At 52.6% G+C, this 16,403-nt stretch overlaps 54 non-coding genes across 54 annotated transcripts; all 54 read left to right on the forward strand.

The window, feature by feature from the left end:
• Positions 1 to 159: 159 nt before the first annotated feature.
• On the forward strand, positions 160 to 278 carry LOC122285606. The gene has a single exon (XR_006232950.1). It is a non-coding gene; the product is annotated as a 5S ribosomal RNA (ribosomal RNA).
• A 189-nt stretch (positions 279 to 467) lies between these two features.
• Positions 468 to 586, forward strand: LOC122285608. Its single transcript, XR_006232952.1, has one exon. It is a non-coding gene; the product is annotated as a 5S ribosomal RNA (ribosomal RNA).
• Positions 587 to 775: 189 nt separating this feature from the next.
• LOC122288336 lies at positions 776 to 894 on the forward strand. Its single transcript, XR_006235602.1, has one exon. It is a non-coding gene; the product is annotated as a 5S ribosomal RNA (ribosomal RNA).
• A 178-nt stretch (positions 895 to 1,072) lies between these two features.
• Positions 1,073 to 1,191, forward strand: LOC122287596. The gene has a single exon (XR_006234886.1). It is a non-coding gene; the product is annotated as a 5S ribosomal RNA (ribosomal RNA).
• A 189-nt stretch (positions 1,192 to 1,380) lies between these two features.
• Positions 1,381 to 1,499, forward strand: LOC122288337. The gene has a single exon (XR_006235603.1). It is a non-coding gene; the product is annotated as a 5S ribosomal RNA (ribosomal RNA).
• A 188-nt stretch (positions 1,500 to 1,687) lies between these two features.
• LOC122285609 lies at positions 1,688 to 1,806 on the forward strand. The gene has a single exon (XR_006232953.1). It is a non-coding gene; the product is annotated as a 5S ribosomal RNA (ribosomal RNA).
• A 178-nt stretch (positions 1,807 to 1,984) lies between these two features.
• On the forward strand, positions 1,985 to 2,103 carry LOC122285610. The gene has a single exon (XR_006232954.1). It is a non-coding gene; the product is annotated as a 5S ribosomal RNA (ribosomal RNA).
• A 189-nt stretch (positions 2,104 to 2,292) lies between these two features.
• On the forward strand, positions 2,293 to 2,411 carry LOC122287268. The gene has a single exon (XR_006234569.1). It is a non-coding gene; the product is annotated as a 5S ribosomal RNA (ribosomal RNA).
• Positions 2,412 to 2,600: 189 nt separating this feature from the next.
• On the forward strand, positions 2,601 to 2,719 carry LOC122288338. The gene has a single exon (XR_006235604.1). It is a non-coding gene; the product is annotated as a 5S ribosomal RNA (ribosomal RNA).
• A 178-nt stretch (positions 2,720 to 2,897) lies between these two features.
• Positions 2,898 to 3,016, forward strand: LOC122285611. Its single transcript, XR_006232956.1, has one exon. It is a non-coding gene; the product is annotated as a 5S ribosomal RNA (ribosomal RNA).
• A 189-nt stretch (positions 3,017 to 3,205) lies between these two features.
• LOC122285612 lies at positions 3,206 to 3,324 on the forward strand. The gene has a single exon (XR_006232957.1). It is a non-coding gene; the product is annotated as a 5S ribosomal RNA (ribosomal RNA).
• A 189-nt stretch (positions 3,325 to 3,513) lies between these two features.
• On the forward strand, positions 3,514 to 3,632 carry LOC122285613. Its single transcript, XR_006232958.1, has one exon. It is a non-coding gene; the product is annotated as a 5S ribosomal RNA (ribosomal RNA).
• A 178-nt stretch (positions 3,633 to 3,810) lies between these two features.
• Positions 3,811 to 3,929, forward strand: LOC122285614. Its single transcript, XR_006232959.1, has one exon. It is a non-coding gene; the product is annotated as a 5S ribosomal RNA (ribosomal RNA).
• A 189-nt stretch (positions 3,930 to 4,118) lies between these two features.
• LOC122285615 lies at positions 4,119 to 4,237 on the forward strand. Its single transcript, XR_006232960.1, has one exon. It is a non-coding gene; the product is annotated as a 5S ribosomal RNA (ribosomal RNA).
• A 189-nt stretch (positions 4,238 to 4,426) lies between these two features.
• On the forward strand, positions 4,427 to 4,545 carry LOC122285616. The gene has a single exon (XR_006232962.1). It is a non-coding gene; the product is annotated as a 5S ribosomal RNA (ribosomal RNA).
• Positions 4,546 to 4,723: 178 nt separating this feature from the next.
• Positions 4,724 to 4,842, forward strand: LOC122288182. Its single transcript, XR_006235451.1, has one exon. It is a non-coding gene; the product is annotated as a 5S ribosomal RNA (ribosomal RNA).
• A 189-nt stretch (positions 4,843 to 5,031) lies between these two features.
• LOC122285617 lies at positions 5,032 to 5,150 on the forward strand. Its single transcript, XR_006232963.1, has one exon. It is a non-coding gene; the product is annotated as a 5S ribosomal RNA (ribosomal RNA).
• A 189-nt stretch (positions 5,151 to 5,339) lies between these two features.
• LOC122285619 lies at positions 5,340 to 5,458 on the forward strand. The gene has a single exon (XR_006232965.1). It is a non-coding gene; the product is annotated as a 5S ribosomal RNA (ribosomal RNA).
• Positions 5,459 to 5,647: 189 nt separating this feature from the next.
• LOC122288339 lies at positions 5,648 to 5,766 on the forward strand. Its single transcript, XR_006235605.1, has one exon. It is a non-coding gene; the product is annotated as a 5S ribosomal RNA (ribosomal RNA).
• Positions 5,767 to 5,944: 178 nt separating this feature from the next.
• On the forward strand, positions 5,945 to 6,063 carry LOC122287597. The gene has a single exon (XR_006234887.1). It is a non-coding gene; the product is annotated as a 5S ribosomal RNA (ribosomal RNA).
• A 189-nt stretch (positions 6,064 to 6,252) lies between these two features.
• On the forward strand, positions 6,253 to 6,371 carry LOC122288340. Its single transcript, XR_006235606.1, has one exon. It is a non-coding gene; the product is annotated as a 5S ribosomal RNA (ribosomal RNA).
• Positions 6,372 to 6,560: 189 nt separating this feature from the next.
• Positions 6,561 to 6,679, forward strand: LOC122285620. Its single transcript, XR_006232966.1, has one exon. It is a non-coding gene; the product is annotated as a 5S ribosomal RNA (ribosomal RNA).
• Positions 6,680 to 6,857: 178 nt separating this feature from the next.
• On the forward strand, positions 6,858 to 6,976 carry LOC122287442. Its single transcript, XR_006234736.1, has one exon. It is a non-coding gene; the product is annotated as a 5S ribosomal RNA (ribosomal RNA).
• A 189-nt stretch (positions 6,977 to 7,165) lies between these two features.
• On the forward strand, positions 7,166 to 7,284 carry LOC122285621. The gene has a single exon (XR_006232968.1). It is a non-coding gene; the product is annotated as a 5S ribosomal RNA (ribosomal RNA).
• Positions 7,285 to 7,473: 189 nt separating this feature from the next.
• Positions 7,474 to 7,592, forward strand: LOC122288341. Its single transcript, XR_006235607.1, has one exon. It is a non-coding gene; the product is annotated as a 5S ribosomal RNA (ribosomal RNA).
• Positions 7,593 to 7,770: 178 nt separating this feature from the next.
• LOC122287598 lies at positions 7,771 to 7,889 on the forward strand. The gene has a single exon (XR_006234888.1). It is a non-coding gene; the product is annotated as a 5S ribosomal RNA (ribosomal RNA).
• A 189-nt stretch (positions 7,890 to 8,078) lies between these two features.
• LOC122288342 lies at positions 8,079 to 8,197 on the forward strand. The gene has a single exon (XR_006235608.1). It is a non-coding gene; the product is annotated as a 5S ribosomal RNA (ribosomal RNA).
• A 189-nt stretch (positions 8,198 to 8,386) lies between these two features.
• Positions 8,387 to 8,505, forward strand: LOC122285622. The gene has a single exon (XR_006232969.1). It is a non-coding gene; the product is annotated as a 5S ribosomal RNA (ribosomal RNA).
• Positions 8,506 to 8,683: 178 nt separating this feature from the next.
• LOC122285623 lies at positions 8,684 to 8,802 on the forward strand. Its single transcript, XR_006232970.1, has one exon. It is a non-coding gene; the product is annotated as a 5S ribosomal RNA (ribosomal RNA).
• A 189-nt stretch (positions 8,803 to 8,991) lies between these two features.
• LOC122285624 lies at positions 8,992 to 9,110 on the forward strand. The gene has a single exon (XR_006232971.1). It is a non-coding gene; the product is annotated as a 5S ribosomal RNA (ribosomal RNA).
• A 189-nt stretch (positions 9,111 to 9,299) lies between these two features.
• On the forward strand, positions 9,300 to 9,418 carry LOC122285625. The gene has a single exon (XR_006232972.1). It is a non-coding gene; the product is annotated as a 5S ribosomal RNA (ribosomal RNA).
• A 178-nt stretch (positions 9,419 to 9,596) lies between these two features.
• LOC122287599 lies at positions 9,597 to 9,715 on the forward strand. The gene has a single exon (XR_006234889.1). It is a non-coding gene; the product is annotated as a 5S ribosomal RNA (ribosomal RNA).
• Positions 9,716 to 9,893: 178 nt separating this feature from the next.
• LOC122285626 lies at positions 9,894 to 10,012 on the forward strand. The gene has a single exon (XR_006232974.1). It is a non-coding gene; the product is annotated as a 5S ribosomal RNA (ribosomal RNA).
• A 189-nt stretch (positions 10,013 to 10,201) lies between these two features.
• Positions 10,202 to 10,320, forward strand: LOC122285627. The gene has a single exon (XR_006232975.1). It is a non-coding gene; the product is annotated as a 5S ribosomal RNA (ribosomal RNA).
• Positions 10,321 to 10,509: 189 nt separating this feature from the next.
• Positions 10,510 to 10,628, forward strand: LOC122285628. The gene has a single exon (XR_006232976.1). It is a non-coding gene; the product is annotated as a 5S ribosomal RNA (ribosomal RNA).
• A 178-nt stretch (positions 10,629 to 10,806) lies between these two features.
• LOC122287600 lies at positions 10,807 to 10,925 on the forward strand. Its single transcript, XR_006234890.1, has one exon. It is a non-coding gene; the product is annotated as a 5S ribosomal RNA (ribosomal RNA).
• Positions 10,926 to 11,103: 178 nt separating this feature from the next.
• LOC122285630 lies at positions 11,104 to 11,222 on the forward strand. Its single transcript, XR_006232978.1, has one exon. It is a non-coding gene; the product is annotated as a 5S ribosomal RNA (ribosomal RNA).
• A 188-nt stretch (positions 11,223 to 11,410) lies between these two features.
• Positions 11,411 to 11,529, forward strand: LOC122287601. Its single transcript, XR_006234891.1, has one exon. It is a non-coding gene; the product is annotated as a 5S ribosomal RNA (ribosomal RNA).
• Positions 11,530 to 11,707: 178 nt separating this feature from the next.
• LOC122287602 lies at positions 11,708 to 11,826 on the forward strand. The gene has a single exon (XR_006234892.1). It is a non-coding gene; the product is annotated as a 5S ribosomal RNA (ribosomal RNA).
• Positions 11,827 to 12,015: 189 nt separating this feature from the next.
• On the forward strand, positions 12,016 to 12,134 carry LOC122288344. Its single transcript, XR_006235609.1, has one exon. It is a non-coding gene; the product is annotated as a 5S ribosomal RNA (ribosomal RNA).
• Positions 12,135 to 12,323: 189 nt separating this feature from the next.
• Positions 12,324 to 12,442, forward strand: LOC122287916. Its single transcript, XR_006235197.1, has one exon. It is a non-coding gene; the product is annotated as a 5S ribosomal RNA (ribosomal RNA).
• A 178-nt stretch (positions 12,443 to 12,620) lies between these two features.
• Positions 12,621 to 12,739, forward strand: LOC122285631. The gene has a single exon (XR_006232980.1). It is a non-coding gene; the product is annotated as a 5S ribosomal RNA (ribosomal RNA).
• Positions 12,740 to 12,928: 189 nt separating this feature from the next.
• On the forward strand, positions 12,929 to 13,047 carry LOC122285632. The gene has a single exon (XR_006232981.1). It is a non-coding gene; the product is annotated as a 5S ribosomal RNA (ribosomal RNA).
• A 189-nt stretch (positions 13,048 to 13,236) lies between these two features.
• On the forward strand, positions 13,237 to 13,355 carry LOC122285633. The gene has a single exon (XR_006232982.1). It is a non-coding gene; the product is annotated as a 5S ribosomal RNA (ribosomal RNA).
• Positions 13,356 to 13,544: 189 nt separating this feature from the next.
• On the forward strand, positions 13,545 to 13,663 carry LOC122287917. The gene has a single exon (XR_006235198.1). It is a non-coding gene; the product is annotated as a 5S ribosomal RNA (ribosomal RNA).
• A 178-nt stretch (positions 13,664 to 13,841) lies between these two features.
• LOC122285634 lies at positions 13,842 to 13,960 on the forward strand. Its single transcript, XR_006232983.1, has one exon. It is a non-coding gene; the product is annotated as a 5S ribosomal RNA (ribosomal RNA).
• Positions 13,961 to 14,149: 189 nt separating this feature from the next.
• Positions 14,150 to 14,268, forward strand: LOC122285635. The gene has a single exon (XR_006232984.1). It is a non-coding gene; the product is annotated as a 5S ribosomal RNA (ribosomal RNA).
• Positions 14,269 to 14,457: 189 nt separating this feature from the next.
• Positions 14,458 to 14,576, forward strand: LOC122285636. The gene has a single exon (XR_006232986.1). It is a non-coding gene; the product is annotated as a 5S ribosomal RNA (ribosomal RNA).
• A 178-nt stretch (positions 14,577 to 14,754) lies between these two features.
• On the forward strand, positions 14,755 to 14,873 carry LOC122287603. Its single transcript, XR_006234893.1, has one exon. It is a non-coding gene; the product is annotated as a 5S ribosomal RNA (ribosomal RNA).
• Positions 14,874 to 15,051: 178 nt separating this feature from the next.
• On the forward strand, positions 15,052 to 15,170 carry LOC122285637. The gene has a single exon (XR_006232987.1). It is a non-coding gene; the product is annotated as a 5S ribosomal RNA (ribosomal RNA).
• Positions 15,171 to 15,358: 188 nt separating this feature from the next.
• On the forward strand, positions 15,359 to 15,477 carry LOC122287605. Its single transcript, XR_006234895.1, has one exon. It is a non-coding gene; the product is annotated as a 5S ribosomal RNA (ribosomal RNA).
• A 178-nt stretch (positions 15,478 to 15,655) lies between these two features.
• LOC122287606 lies at positions 15,656 to 15,774 on the forward strand. The gene has a single exon (XR_006234896.1). It is a non-coding gene; the product is annotated as a 5S ribosomal RNA (ribosomal RNA).
• Positions 15,775 to 15,963: 189 nt separating this feature from the next.
• LOC122288345 lies at positions 15,964 to 16,082 on the forward strand. Its single transcript, XR_006235610.1, has one exon. It is a non-coding gene; the product is annotated as a 5S ribosomal RNA (ribosomal RNA).
• Positions 16,083 to 16,271: 189 nt separating this feature from the next.
• On the forward strand, positions 16,272 to 16,390 carry LOC122287918. The gene has a single exon (XR_006235199.1). It is a non-coding gene; the product is annotated as a 5S ribosomal RNA (ribosomal RNA).
• Positions 16,391 to 16,403: the final 13 nt, after the last annotated feature.

Genomic DNA, 16,403 nt, shown 5'->3' on the forward strand with positions numbered 1-16,403 from the left:
ATCTCCGGTCGGATGGACCGGAACGACAACCGGGCAATGGATTCTTAGGAAAATCGCACCGACCCCATCGCTATCAATCAGATCGCCAGTTGGCATGGGATAGGCAGGGTGCGGCTTGGTCGTAATAGGATTATATTAGTTTTTCGCTGGTAGCATGATGGGTGCGATCATACCAGCACTAATGCACCGGATCCCATCAGAACTCCGCAGTTAAGCGTGCTTGGGCGAGAGTAGTACTAGGATGGGTGACCTCCTGGGAAGTCCTCGTGTTGCACCCCCCCTTTTAATTTTTACCGCATCTCTGGTCGGATGGACCGGAACGAGAACCAGGGAATGGATTTTTAGGAAAATCGCACCGACCCCATCGCGTAGCAATGGGTATCGGTCAGATCGCCGGTTGGCATGAGATAGGCAGGGTGCGGCTAGGTCGTAATAGGATTATATTAGTTTTTCGCTGGTAGCATGATGGGTGCGATCATACCAGCACTAATGCACCGGATCCCATCAGAACTCCGCAGTTAAGCGTGCTTGGGCGAGAGTAGTACTAGGATGGGTGACCTCCTGGGAAGTCCTCGTGTTGCACCCCCCCTTTTTATTTTTACCGCATCTCCGGTCGGATGGACCGGAACGACAACCGGGCAATGGATTCTTAGGAAAATCGCACCGACCCCATCGCGTAGCAATGGGTATCGATCAGATCGCCGGTTGGCATGGGATAGGCATGGTGCGGCTAGGTCGTAATAGGATTATATTAGTTTTTCGCTGGTAGCATGATGGGTGCGATCATAGCAGCACTAATGCACCGGATCCCATCAGAACTCCGCAGTTAAGCGTGCTTGGGCGAGAGTAGTACTAGGATGGGTGACCTCCTGGGAAGTCCTCGTGTTGCACCCCCCCTTTTTATTTTTACCGCATCTCCGGTCGGATGGACCGGAACGACAACCGGGCAATGGATTCTTAGGAAAATCGCACCGACCCCATCGCTATCAATCAGATCGCCGGTTGGCATGGGATAGGCAGGGTGCGGCTTGGTCGTAATAGGATTATATTAGTTTTTCGCTGGTAGCATGATGGGTGCGATCATACCAGCACTAATGCACCGGATCCCATCAGAACTCCGCAGTTAAGCGTGCTTGGGCGAGAGTAGTACTAGGATGGGTGACCTCCTGGGAAGTCCTCGTGTTGCAACCCCCCTTTTAATTTTTACCGCATCTCTGGTCGGATGGACCGGAACGAGAACCAGGGAATGGATTTTTAGGAAAATCGCACCGACCCCATCGCGTAGCAATGGGTATCGGTCAGATCGCCGGTTGGCATGGGATAGGCATGGTGCGGCTAGGTCGTAATAGGATTATATTAGTTTTTCGCTGGTAGCATGATGGGTGCGATCATAGCAGCACTAATGCACCGGATCCCATCAGAACTCCGCAGTTAAGCGTGCTTGGGCGAGAGTAGTACTAGGATGGGTGACCTCCTGGGAAGTCCTCGTGTTGCACCCCCCTTTTTATTTTTACCGCATCTCCGGTCGGATGGATCGGAACGACAACCGGGCAATGGATTCTTAGGAAAATCGCACCGACCCCATCGCGTAGCGATGGGTATCGATCAGATCGCCGGTTGGCATGGGATAGGCATGGTGCGGCTAGGTCGTAATAGGATTATATTAGTTTTTCGCTGGTAGCATGATGGGTGCGATCATACCAGCACTAATGCACCGGATCCCATCAGAACTCCGCAGTTAAGCGTGCTTGGGCGAGAGTAGTACTAGGATGGGTGACCTCCTGGGAAGTCCTCGTGTTGCACCCCCCCTTTTTATTTTTACCGCATCTCCGGTCGGATGGACCGGAACGACAACCGGGCAATGGATTCTTAGGAAAATCGCACCGACCCCATCGCTATCAATCAGATCGCCAGTTGGCATGGGATAGGCAGGGTGCGGCTAGGTCGTAATAGGATTATATTAGTTTTTCGCTGGTAGCATGATGGGTGCGATCATACCAGCACTAATGCACCGGATCCCATCAGAACTCCGCAGTTAAGCGTGCTTGGGCGAGAGTAGTACTAGGATGGGTGACCTCCTGGGAAGTCCTCGTGTTGCACCCCCCCTTTTAATTTTTACCGCATCTCTGGTCGGATGGACCGGAACGAGAACCAGGGAATGGATTTTTAGGAAAATCGCACCGACCCCATCGCGTAGCAATGGGTATCGGTCAGATCGCCGGTTGGCATGAGATAGGCAGGGTGCGGCTAGGTCGTAATAGGATTATATTAGTTTTTCGCTGGTAGCATGATGGGTGCGGTCATACCAGCACTAATGCACCGGATCCCATCAGAACTCCGCAGTTAAGCGTGCTTGGGCGAGAGTAGTACTAGGATGGGTGACCTCCTGGGAAGTCCTCGTGTTGCACCCCCCCTTTTTATTTTTACCGCATCTCCGGTCGGATGGACCGGAACGACAACCGGGCAATGGATTCTTAGGAAAATCGCACCGACCCCATCGCGTAGCAATGGGTATCGATCAGATCGCCGGTTGGCATGGGATAGGCATGGTGCGGCTAGGTCGTAATAGGATTATATTAGTTTTTCGCTGGTAGCATGATGGGTGCGATCATAGCAGCACTAATGCACCGGATCCCATCAGAACTCCGCAGTTAAGCGTGCTTGGGCGAGAGTAGTACTAGGATGGGTGACCTCCTGGGAAGTCCTCGTGTTGCACCCCCCCTTTTTATTTTTACCGCATCTCCGGTCGGATGGACCGGAACGACAACCGGGCAATGGATTCTTAGGAAAATCGCACCGACCCCATCGCTATCAATCAGATCGCCGGTTGGCATGGGATAGGCAGGGTGCGGCTTGGTCGTAATAGGATTATATTAGTTTTTCGCTGGTAGCATGATGGGTGCGATCATACCAGCACTAATGCACCGGATCCCATCAGAACTCCGCAGTTAAGCGTGCTTGGGCGAGAGTAGTACTAGGATGGGTGACCTCCTGGGAAGTCCTCGTGTTGCACCCCCCCTTTTAATTTTTACCGCATCTCCGGTCGGATGGACCGGAACGACAACCGGGCAATGGATTCTTAGGAAAATCGCACCGACCCCATCGCGTAGCTATGGGTATCGATCAGATCGCCGGTTGGCATGGGATAGGCATGGTGCGGCTAGGCCGTAATAGGATTATATTAGTTTTTCGCTGGTAGCATGATGGGTGCGATCATACCAGCACTAATGCACCGGATCCCATCAGAACTCCGCAGTTAAGCGTGCTTGGGCGAGAGTAGTACTAGGATGGGTGACCTCCTGGGAAGTCCTCGTGTTGCACCCCCCCTTTTTATTTTTACCGCATCTCCGGTCGGATGGACCGGAACGACAACCGGGCAATGGATTCTTAGGAAAATCGCACCGACCCCATCGCGTAGCAATGGGTATCGATCAGATCGCCGGTTGGCATGGGATAGGCATGGTGCGGCTAGGTCGTAATAGGATTATATTAGTTTTTCGCTGGTAGCATGATGGGTGCGATCATACCAGCACTAATGCACCGGATCCCATCAGAACTCCGCAGTTAAGCGTGCTTGGGCGAGAGTAGTACTAGGATGGGTGACCTCCTGGGAAGTCCTCGTGTTGCACCCCCCCTTTTTATTTTTACCGCATCTCCGGTCGGATGGACCGGAACGACAACCGGGCAATGGATTCTTAGGAAAATCGCACCGACCCCATCGCTATCAATCAGATCGCCAGTTGGCATGGGATAGGCAGGGTGCGGCTAGGTCGTAATAGGATTATATTAGTTTTTCGCTGGTAGCATGATGGGTGCGATCATACCAGCACTAATGCACCGGATCCCATCAGAACTCCGCAGTTAAGCGTGCTTGGGCGAGAGTAGTACTAGGATGGGTGACCTCCTGGGAAGTCCTCGTGTTGCACCCCCCCTTTTAATTTTTACCGCATCTCTGGTCGGATGGACCGGAACGAGAACCAGGGAATGGATTTTTAGGAAAATCGCACCGACCCCATCGCGTAGCAATGGGTATCGGTCAGATCGCCGGTTGGCATGAGATAGGCAGGGTGCGGCTAGGTCGTAATAGGATTATATTAGTTTTTCGCTGGTAGCATGATGGGTGCGATCATACCAGCACTAATGCACCGGATCCCATCAGAACTCCGCAGTTAAGCGTGCTTGGGCGAGAGTAGTACTAGGATGGGTGACCTCCTGGGAAGTCCTCGTGTTGCACCCCCCCTTTTTATTTTTACCGCATCTCCGGTCGGATGGACCGGAACGACAACCGGGCAATGGATTCTTAGGAAAATCGCACCGACCCCATCGCGTAGCAATGGGTATCGATCAGATCGCCGGTTGGCATGGGATAGGCAGGGTGCGGCTAGGTCGTAATAGGATTATATTAGTTTTTCGCTGGTAGCATGATGGGTGCGATCATACCAGCACTAATGCACCGGATCCCATCAGAACTCCGCAGTTAAGCGTGCTTGGGCGAGAGTAGTACTAGGATGGGTGACCTCCTGGGAAGTCCTCGTGTTGCACCCCCCCTTTTTATTTTTACCGCATCTCCGGTCGGATGGACCGGAACGACAACCGGGCAATGGATTCTTAGGAAAATCGCACCGACCCCATCGCTATCAATCAGATCGCCAGTTGGCATGGGATAGGCAGGGTGCGGCTAGGTCGTAATAGGATTATATTAGTTTTTCGCTGGTAGCATGATGGGTGCGATCATACCAGCACTAATGCACCGGATCCCATCAGAACTCCGCAGTTAAGCGTGCTTGGGCGAGAGTAGTACTAGGATGGGTGACCTCCTGGGAAGTCCTGGTGTTGCACCCCTCCTTTTTATTTTTACCGCATCTCCGGTCGGATGGACCGGAACGACAACCGGGCAATGGATTCTTAGGAAAATCGCACCGACCCCATCGCGTAGCAATGGGTATCGATCAGATCGCCGGTTGGCATGGGATAGGCATGGTGCGGCTAGGTCGTAATAGGATTATATTAGTTTTTCGCTGGTAGCATGATGGGTGCGATCATACCAGCACTAATGCACCGGATCCCATCAGAACTCCGCAGTTAAGCGTGCTTGGGCGAGAGTAGTACTAGGATGGGTGACCTCCTGGGAAGTCCTCGTGTTGCACCCCCCCTTTTAATTTTTACCGCATCTCTGGTCGGATGGACCGGAACGAGAACCAGGGAATGGATTTTTAGGAAAATCGCACCGACCCCATCGCGTAGCAATGGGTATCGGTCAGATCGCCGGTTGGCATGAGATAGGCAGGGTGCGGCTAGGTCGTAATAGGATTATATTAGTTTTTCGCTGGTAGCATGATGGGTGCGATCATACCAGCACTAATGCACCGGATCCCATCAGAACTCCGCAGTTAAGCGTGCTTGGGCGAGAGTAGTACTAGGATGGGTGACCTCCTGGGAAGTCCTCGTGTTGCACCCCCCCTTTTTATTTTTACCGCATCTCCGGTCGGATGGACCGGAACGACAACCGGGCAATGGATTCTTAGGAAAATCGCACCGACCCCATCGCGTAGCAATGGGTATCGATCAGATCGCCGGTTGGCATGGGATAGGCATGGTGCGGCTAGGTCGTAATAGGATTATATTAGTTTTTCGCTGGTAGCATGATGGGTGCGATCATAGCAGCACTAATGCACCGGATCCCATCAGAACTCCGCAGTTAAGCGTGCTTGGGCGAGAGTAGTACTAGGATGGGTGACCTCCTGGGAAGTCCTCGTGTTGCACCCCCCCTTTTTATTTTTACCGCATCTCCGGTCGGATGGACCGGAACGACAACCGGGCAATGGATTCTTAGGAAAATCGCACCGACCCCATCGCTATCAATCAGATCGCCGGTTGGCATGGGATAGGCAGGGTGCGGCTTGGTCGTAATAGGATTATATTAGTTTTTCGCTGGTAGCATGATGGGTGCGATCATACCAGCACTAATGCACCGGATCCCATCAGAACTCCGCAGTTAAGCGTGCTTGGGCGAGAGTAGTACTAGGATGGGTGACCTCCTGGGAAGTCCTCGTGTTGCAACCCCCCTTTTAATTTTTACCGCATCTCTGGTCGGATGGACCGGAACGAGAACCAGGGAATGGATTTTTAGGAAAATCGCACCGACCCCATCGCGTAGCAATGGGTATCGGTCAGATCGCCGGTTGGCATGGGATAGGCATGGTGCGGCTAGGTCGTAATAGGATTATATTAGTTTTTCGCTGGTAGCATGATGGGTGCGATCATAGCAGCACTAATGCACCGGATCCCATCAGAACTCCGCAGTTAAGCGTGCTTGGGCGAGAGTAGTACTAGGATGGGTGACCTCCTGGGAAGTCCTCGTGTTGCACCCCCCCTTTTTATTTTTACCGCATCTCCGGTCGGATGGATCGGAACGACAACCGGGCAATGGATTCTTAGGAAAATCGCACCGACCCCATCGCGTAGCGATGGGTATCGATCAGATCGCCGGTTGGCATGGGATAGGCATGGTGCGGCTAGGTCGTAATAGGATTATATTAGTTTTTCGCTGGTAGCATGATGGGTGCGATCATACCAGCACTAATGCACCGGATCCCATCAGAACTCCGCAGTTAAGCGTGCTTGGGCGAGAGTAGTACTAGGATGGGTGACCTCCTGGGAAGTCCTCGTGTTGCACCCCCCCTTTTTATTTTTACCGCATCTCCGGTCGGATGGACCGGAACGACAACCGGGCAATGGATTCTTAGGAAAATCGCACCGACCCCATCGCTATCAATCAGATCGCCAGTTGGCATGGGATAGGCAGGGTGCGGCTAGGTCGTAATAGGATTATATTAGTTTTTCGCTGGTAGCATGATGGGTGCGATCATACCAGCACTAATGCACCGGATCCCATCAGAACTCCGCAGTTAAGCGTGCTTGGGCGAGAGTAGTACTAGGATGGGTGACCTCCTGTGAAGTCCTCGTGTTGCACCCCCCCTTTTAATTTTTACCGCATCTCTGGTCGGATGGACCGGAACGAGAACCAGGGAATGGATTTTTAGGAAAATCGCACCGACCCCATCGCGTAGCAATGGGTATCGGTCAGATCGCCGGTTGGCATGAGATAGGCAGGGTGCGGCTAGGTCGTAATAGGATTATATTAGTTTTTCGCTGGTAGCATGATGGGTGCGATCATACCAGCACTAATGCACCGGATCCCATCAGAACTCCGCAGTTAAGCGTGCTTGGGCGAGAGTAGTACTAGGATGGGTGACCTCCTGGGAAGTCCTCGTGTTGCACCCCCCCTTTTTATTTTTACCGCATCTCCGGTCGGATGGACCGGAACGACAACCGGGCAATGGATTCTTAGGAAAATCGCACCGACCCCATCGCGTAGCAATGGGTATCGATCAGATCGCCGGTTGGCATGGGATAGGCATGGTGCGGCTAGGTCGTAATAGGATTATATTAGTTTTTCGCTGGTAGCATGATGGGTGCGATCATAGCAGCACTAATGCACCGGATCCCATCAGAACTCCGCAGTTAAGCGTGCTTGGGCGAGAGTAGTACTAGGATGGGTGACCTCCTGGGAAGTCCTCGTGTTGCACCCCCCCTTTTTATTTTTACCGCATCTCCGGTCGGATGGACCGGAACGACAACCGGGCAATGGATTCTTAGGAAAATCGCACCGACCCCATCGCTATCAATCAGATCGCCGGTTGGCATGGGATAGGCAGGGTGCGGCTTGGTCGTAATAGGATTATATTAGTTTTTCGCTGGTAGCATGATGGGTGCGATCATACCAGCACTAATGCACCGGATCCCATCAGAACTCCGCAGTTAAGCGTGCTTGGGCGAGAGTAGTACTAGGATGGGTGACCTCCTGGGAAGTCCTCGTGTTGCAACCCCCCTTTTAATTTTTACCGCATCTCTGGTCGGATGGACCGGAACGAGAACCAGGGAATGGATTTTTAGGAAAATCGCACCGACCCCATCGCGTAGCAATGGGTATCGGTCAGATCGCCGGTTGGCATGGGATAGGCATGGTGCGGCTAGGTCGTAATAGGATTATATTAGTTTTTCGCTGGTAGCATGATGGGTGCGATCATAGCAGCACTAATGCACCGGATCCCATCAGAACTCCGCAGTTAAGCGTGCTTGGGCGAGAGTAGTACTAGGATGGGTGACCTCCTGGGAAGTCCTCGTGTTGCACCCCCCCTTTTTATTTTTACCGCATCTCCGGTCGGATGGATCGGAACGACAACCGGGCAATGGATTCTTAGGAAAATCGCACCGACCCCATCGCGTAGCGATGGGTATCGATCAGATCGCCGGTTGGCATGGGATAGGCATGGTGCGGCTAGGTCGTAATAGGATTATATTAGTTTTTCGCTGGTAGCATGATGGGTGCGATCATACCAGCACTAATGCACCGGATCCCATCAGAACTCCGCAGTTAAGCGTGCTTGGGCGAGAGTAGTACTAGGATGGGTGACCTCCTGGGAAGTCCTCGTGTTGCACCCCCCTTTTTTATTTTTACCGCATCTCCGGTCGGATGGACCAGAACGACAACCGGGCAATGGATTCTTAGGAAAATCGCACCGACCCCATCGCTATCAATCAGATCGCCAGTTGGCATGGGATAGGCAGGGTGCGGCTAGGTCGTAATAGGATTATATTAGTTTTTCGCTGGTAGCATGATGGGTGCGATCATACCAGCACTAATGCACCGGATCCCATCAGAACTCCGCAGTTAAGCGTGCTTGGGCGAGAGTAGTACTAGGATGGGTGACCTCCTGGGAAGTCCTCGTGTTGCACCCCCCCTTTTAATTTTTACCGCATCTCCGGTCGGATGGACCGGATCGACAACCGGGCAATGGATTCTTAGGAAAATCGCACCGACCCCATCGCGTAGCAATGGGTATCGATCAGATCGCCGGTTGGCATGGGATAGGCATGGTGCGGCTAGGCCGTAATAGGATTATATTAGTTTTTCGCTGGTAGCATGATGGGTGCGATCATACCAGCACTAATGCACCGGATCCCATCAGAACTCCGCAGTTAAGCGTGCTTGGGCGAGAGTAGTACTAGGATGGGTGACCTCCTGGGAAGTCCTCGTGTTGCACCCCCCCTTTTTATTTTTACCGCATCTCCGGTCGGATGGACCGGAACGACAACCGGGCAATGGATTCTTAGGAAAATCGCACCGACCCCATCGCGTAGCAATGGGTATCGATCAGATCGCCGGTTGGCATGGGATAGGCATGGTGCGGCTAGGTCGTAATAGGATTATATTAGTTTTTCGCTGGTAGCATGATGGGTGCGATCATACCAGCACTAATGCACCGGATCCCATCAGAACTCCGCAGTTAAGCGTGCTTGGGCGAGAGTAGTACTAGGATGGGTGACCTCCTGGGAAGTCCTCGTGTTGCACCCCCCCTTTTTATTTTTACCGCATCTCCGGTCGGATGGACCGGAACGACAACCGGGCAATGGATTCTTAGGAAAATCGCACCGACCCCATCGCTATCAATCAGATCGCCAGTTGGCATGGGATAGGCAGGGTGCGGCTAGGTCGTAATAGGATTATATTAGTTTTTCGCTGGTAGCATGATGGGTGCGATCATACCAGCACTAATGCACCGGATCCCATCAGAACTCCGCAGTTAAGCGTGCTTGGGCGAGAGTAGTACTAGGATGGGTGACCTCCTGGGAAGTCCTCGTGTTGCAACCCCCCTTTTAATTTTTACCGCATCTCTGGTCGGATGGACCGGAACGACAACCGGGCAATGGATTCTTAGGAAAATCGCACCGACCCCATCGCTATCAATCAGATCGCCGGTTGGCATGGGATAGGCAGGGTGCGGCTTGGTCGTAATAGGATTATATTAGTTTTTCGCTGGTAGCATGATGGGTGCGATCATACCAGCACTAATGCACCGGATCCCATCAGAACTCCGCAGTTAAGCGTGCTTGGGCGAGAGTAGTACTAGGATGGGTGACCTCCTGGGAAGTCCTCGTGTTGCACCCCCCCTTTTTATTTTTACCGCATCTCCGGTCGGATGGACCGGATCGACAACCGGGCAATGGATTCTTAGGAAAATCGCACCGACCCCATCGCGTAGCAATGGGTATCGATCAGATCGCCGGTTGGCATGGGATAGGCATGGTGCGGCTAGGCCGTAATAGGATTATATTAGTTTTTCGCTGGTAGCATGATGGGTGCGATCATACCAGCACTAATGCACCGGATCCCATCAGAACTCCGCAGTTAAGCGTGCTTGGGCGAGAGTAGTACTAGGATGGGTGACCTCCTGGGAAGTCCTCGTGTTGCACCCCCCCTTTTTATTTTTACCGCATCTCCGGTCGGATGGACCGGAACGACAACCGGGCAATGGATTCTTAGGAAAATCGCACCGACCCCATCGCGTAGCAATGGGTATCGATCAGATCGCCGGTTGGCATGGGATAGGCATGGTGCGGCTAGGTCGTAATAGGATTATATTAGTTTTTCGCTGGTAGCATGATGGGTGCGATCATACCAGCACTAATGCACCGGATCCCATCAGAACTCCGCAGTTAAGCGTGCTTGGGCGAGAGTAGTACTAGGATGGGTGACCTCCTGGGAAGTCCTCGTGTTGCACCCCCCCTTTTTATTTTTACCGCATCTCCGGTCGGATGGACCGGAACGACAACCGGGCAATGGATTCTTAGGAAAATCGCACCGACCCCATCGCTATCAATCAGATCGCCAGTTGGCATGGGATAGGCAGGGTGCGGCTAGGTCGTAATAGGATTATATTAGTTTTTCGCTGGTAGCATGATGGGTGCGATCATACCAGCACTAATGCACCGGATCCCATCAGAACTCCGCAGTTAAGCGTGCTTGGGCGAGAGTAGTACTAGGATGGGTGACCTCCTGGGAAGTCCTCGTGTTGCAACCCCCCTTTTAATTTTTACCGCATCTCTGGTCGGATGGACCGGAACGACAACCGGGCAATGGATTCTTAGGAAAATCGCACCGACCCCATCGCTATCAATCAGATCGCCGGTTGGCATGGGATAGGCAGGGTGCGGCTTGGTCGTAATAGGATTATATTAGTTTTTCGCTGGTAGCATGATGGGTGCGATCATACCAGCACTAATGCACCGGATCCCATCAGAACTCCGCAGTTAAGCGTGCTTGGGCGAGAGTAGTACTAGGATGGGTGACCTCCTGGGAAGTCCTCGTGTTGCACCCCCCCTTTTTATTTTTACCGCATCTCCGGTCGGATGGACCGGAACGAGAACCAGGGAATGGATTTTTAGGAAAATCGCACCGACCCATCGCGTAGCAATGGGTATCAATCAGATCGCCGGTTGGCATGGGATAGGCAGGGTGCGGCTTGGTCGTAATAGGATTATATTAGTTTTTCGCTGGTAGCATGATGGGTGCGATCATACCAGCACTAATGCACCGGATCCCATCAGAACTCCGCAGTTAAGCGTGCTTGGGCGAGAGTAGTACTAGGATGGGTGACCTCCTGGGAAGTCCTCGTGTTGCAACCCCCCTTTTAATTTTTACCGCATCTCTGGTCGGATGGACCGGAACGACAACCGGGCAATGGATTCTTAGGAAAATCGCACCGACCCCATCGCTATCAATCAGATCGCCGGTTGGCATGGGATAGGCAGGGTGCGGCTTGGTCGTAATAGGATTATATTAGTTTTTCGCTGGTAGCATGATGGGTGCGATCATACCAGCACTAATGCACCGGATCCCATCAGAACTCCGCAGTTAAGCGTGCTTGGGCGAGAGTAGTACTAGGATGGGTGACCTCCTGGGAAGTCCTCGTGTTGCAACCCCCCTTTTAATTTTTACCGCATCTCTGGTCGGATGGACCGGAACGAGAACCAGGGAATGGATTTTTAGGAAAATCGCACCGACCCCATCGCGTAGCAATGGGTATCGGTCAGATCGCCGGTTGGCATGGGATAGGCATGGTGCGGCTAGGTCGTAATAGGATTATATTAGTTTTTCGCTGGTAGCATGATGGGTGCGATCATAGCAGCACTAATGCACCGGATCCCATCAGAACTCCGCAGTTAAGCGTGCTTGGGCGAGAGTAGTACTAGGATGGGTGACCTCCTGGGAAGTCCTCGTGTTGCACCCCCCCTTTTAATTTTTACCGCATCTCTGGTCGGATGGACCGGAACGAGAACCAGGGAATGGATTTTTAGGAAAATCGCACCGACCCCATCGCGTAGCAATGGGTATCGGTCAGATCGCCGGTTGGCATGGGATAGGCATGGTGCGGCTAGGTCGTAATAGGATTATATTAGTTTTTCGCTGGTAGCATGATGGGTGCGATCCTACCAGCACTAATGCACCGGATCCCATCAGAACTCCGCAGTTAAGCGTGCTTGGGCGAGAGTAGTACTAGGATGGGTGACCTCCTGGGAAGTCCTCGTGTTGCACCCCCCCTTTTTATTTTTACCGCATCTCCGGTCGGATGGACCGGAACGACAACCGGGCAATGGATTCTTAGGAAAATCGCACCGACCCCATCGCTATCAATCAGATCGCCAGTTGGCATGGGATAGGCAGGGTGCGGCTAGGTCGTAATAGGATTATATTAGTTTTTCGCTGGTAGCATGATGGGTGCGATCATACCAGCACTAATGCACCGGATCCCATCAGAACTCCGCAGTTAAGCGTGCTTGGGCGAGAGTAGTACTAGGATGGGTGACCTCCTGGGAAGTCCTCGTGTTGCACCCCCCCTTTTAATTTTTACCGCATCTCTGGTCGGATGGACCGGAACGAGAACCAGGGAATGGATTTTTAGGAAAATCGCACCGACCCCATCGCGTAGCAATGGGTATCGATCAGATCGCCGGTTGGCATGGGATAGGCAGGGTGCGGCTAGGTCGTAATAGGATTATATTAGTTTTTCGCTGGTAGCATGATGGGTGCGATCATACCAGCACTAATGCACCGGATCCCATCAGAACTCCGCAGTTAAGCGTGCTTGGGCGAGAGTAGTACTAGGATGGGTGACCTCCTGGGAAGTCCTCGTGTTGCACCCCCCTTTTTTATTTTTACCGCATCTCCGGTCGGATGGACCGGAACGAGAACCCGGGAATGGATTTTTAGGAAAATCGCACCGACCCCATCGCGTAGCAATGGGTATCGATCAGATCGCCGGTTGGCATGGGATAGGCAGGGTGCGGCTAGGTCGTAATAGGATTATATTAGTTTTTCGCTGGTAGCATGATGGGTGCGATCATACCAGCACTAATGCACCGGATCCCATCAGAACTCCGCAGTTAAGCGTGCTTGGGCGAGAGTAGTACTAGGATGGGTGACCTCCTGGGAAGTCCTCGTGTTGCACCCCCCTTTTTTATTTTTACCGCATCTCCGGTCGGATGGACCGGAACGAGAACCGGGCAATGGATTCTTAGGAAAATCGCACCGACCCCATCGCGTAGCAATGGGTATCGATCAGATCGCCGGTTGGCATGGGATAGGCAGGGTGCGGCTAGGTCGTAATAGGATTATATTAGTTTTTCGCTGGTAGCATGATGGGTGCGATCCTACCAGCACTAATGCACCGGATCCCATCAGAACTCCGCAGTTAAGCGTGCTTGGGCGAGAGTAGTACTAGGATGGGTGACCTCCTGGGAAGTCCTCGTGTTGCACCCCCCTTTTTTATTTTTACCGCATCTCCGGTCGGATGGACCAGAACGACAACCGGGCAATGGATTCTTAGGAAAATCGCACCGACCCCATCGCTATCAATCAGATCGCCAGTTGGCATGGGATAGGCAGGGTGCGGCTAGGTCGTAATAGGATTATATTAGTTTTTCGCTGGTAGCATGATGGGTGCGATCATACCAGCACTAATGCACCGGATCCCATCAGAACTCCGCAGTTAAGCGTGCTTGGGCGAGAGTAGTACTAGGATGGGTGACCTCCTGGGAAGTCCTCGTGTTGCACCCCCCCTTTTAATTTTTACCGCATCTCCGGTCGGATGGACCGGATCGACAACCGGGCAATGGATTCTTAGGAAAATCGCACCGACCCCATCGCGTAGCAATGGGTATCGATCAGATCGCCGGTTGGCATGGGATAGGCATGGTGCGGCTAGGCCGTAATAGGATTATATTAGTTTTTCGCTGGTAGCATGATGGGTGCGATCATACCAGCACTAATGCACCGGATCCCATCAGAACTCCGCAGTTAAGCGTGCTTGGGCGAGAGTAGTACTAGGATGGGTGACCTCCTGGGAAGTCCTCGTGTTGCACCCCCCCTTTTTATTTTTACCGCATCTCCGGTCGGATGGACCGGAACGACAACCGGGCAATGGATTCTTAGGAAAATCGCACCGACCCCATCGCGTAGCAATGGGTATCGATCAGATCGCCGGTTGGCATGGGATAGGCATGGTGCGGCTAGGTCGTAATAGGATTATATTAGTTTTTCGCTGGTAGCATGATGGGTGCGATCATACCAGCACTAATGCACCGGATCCCATCAGAACTCCGCAGTTAAGCGTGCTTGGGCGAGAGTAGTACTAGGATGGGTGACCTCCTGGGAAGTCCTCGTGTTGCACCCCCCCTTTTTATTTTTACCGCATCTCCGGTCGGATGGACCGGAACGACAACCGGGCAATGGATTCTTAGGAAAATCGCACCGACCCCATCGCTATCAATCAGATCGCCAGTTGGCATGGGATAGGCAGGGTGCGGCTAGGTCGTAATAGGATTATATTAGTTTTTCGCTGGTAGCATGATGGGTGCGATCATACCAGCACTAATGCACCGGATCCCATCAGAACTCCGCAGTTAAGCGTGCTTGGGCGAGAGTAGTACTAGGATGGGTGACCTCCTGGGAAGTCCTCGTGTTGCAACCCCCCTTTTAATTTTTACCGCATCTCTGGTCGGATGGACCGGAACGACAACCGGGCAATGGATTCTTAGGAAAATCGCACCGACCCCATCGCTATCAATCAGATCGCCGGTTGGCATGGGATAGGCAGGGTGCGGCTTGGTCGTAATAGGATTATATTAGTTTTTCGCTGGTAGCATGATGGGTGCGATCATACCAGCACTAATGCACCGGATCCCATCAGAACTCCGCAGTTAAGCGTGCTTGGGCGAGAGTAGTACTAGGATGGGTGACCTCCTGGGAAGTCCTCGTGTTGCACCCCCCCTTTTTATTTTTACCGCATCTCCGGTCGGATGGACCGGAACGAGAACCAGGGAATGGATTTTTAGGAAAATCGCACCGACCCATCGCGTAGCAATGGGTATCAATCAGATCGCCGGTTGGCATGGGATAGGCAGGGTGCGGCTTGGTCGTAATAGGATTATATTAGTTTTTCGCTGGTAGCATGATGGGTGCGATCATACCAGCACTAATGCACCGGATCCCATCAGAACTCCGCAGTTAAGCGTGCTTGGGCGAGAGTAGTACTAGGATGGGTGACCTCCTGGGAAGTCCTCGTGTTGCAACCCCCCTTTTAATTTTTACCGCATCTCTGGTCGGATGGACCGGAACGACAACCGGGCAATGGATTCTTAGGAAAATCGCACCGACCCCATCGCTATCAATCAGATCGCCGGTTGGCATGGGATAGGCAGGGTGCGGCTTGGTCGTAATAGGATTATATTAGTTTTTCGCTGGTAGCATGATGGGTGCGATCATACCAGCACTAATGCACCGGATCCCATCAGAACTCCGCAGTTAAGCGTGCTTGGGCGAGAGTAGTACTAGGATGGGTGACCTCCTGGGAAGTCCTCGTGTTGCAACCCCCCTTTTAATTTTTACCGCATCTCTGGTCGGATGGACCGGAACGAGAACCAGGGAATGGATTTTTAGGAAAATCGCACCGACCCCATCGCGTAGCAATGGGTATCGGTCAGATCGCCGGTTGGCATGGGATAGGCATGGTGCGGCTAGGTCGTAATAGGATTATATTAGTTTTTCGCTGGTAGCATGATGGGTGCGATCATAGCAGCACTAATGCACCGGATCCCATCAGAACTCCGCAGTTAAGCGTGCTTGGGCGAGAGTAGTACTAGGATGGGTGACCTCCTGGGAAGTCCTCGTGTTGCACCCCCCCTTTTAATTTTTACCGCATCTCTGGTCGGATGGACCGGAACGAGAACCAGGGAATGGATTTTTAGGAAAATCGCACCGACCCCATCGCGTAGCAATGGGTATCGGTCAGATCGCCGGTTGGCATGGGATAGGCATGGTGCGGCTAGGTCGTAATAGGATTATATTAGTTTTTCGCTGGTAGCATGATGGGTGCGATCCTACCAGCACTAATGCACCGGATCCCATCAGAACTCCGCAGTTAAGCGTGCTTGGGCGAGAGTAGTACTAGGATGGGTGACCTCCTGGGAAGTCCTCGTGTTGCACCCCCCCTTTTTATTTT

This window comes from Carya illinoinensis, chromosome 11 (assembly GCF_018687715.1).
Source record: "Carya illinoinensis cultivar Pawnee chromosome 11, C.illinoinensisPawnee_v1, whole genome shotgun sequence".
NCBI lineage: Eukaryota > Viridiplantae > Streptophyta > Magnoliopsida > Fagales > Juglandaceae > Carya > Carya illinoinensis.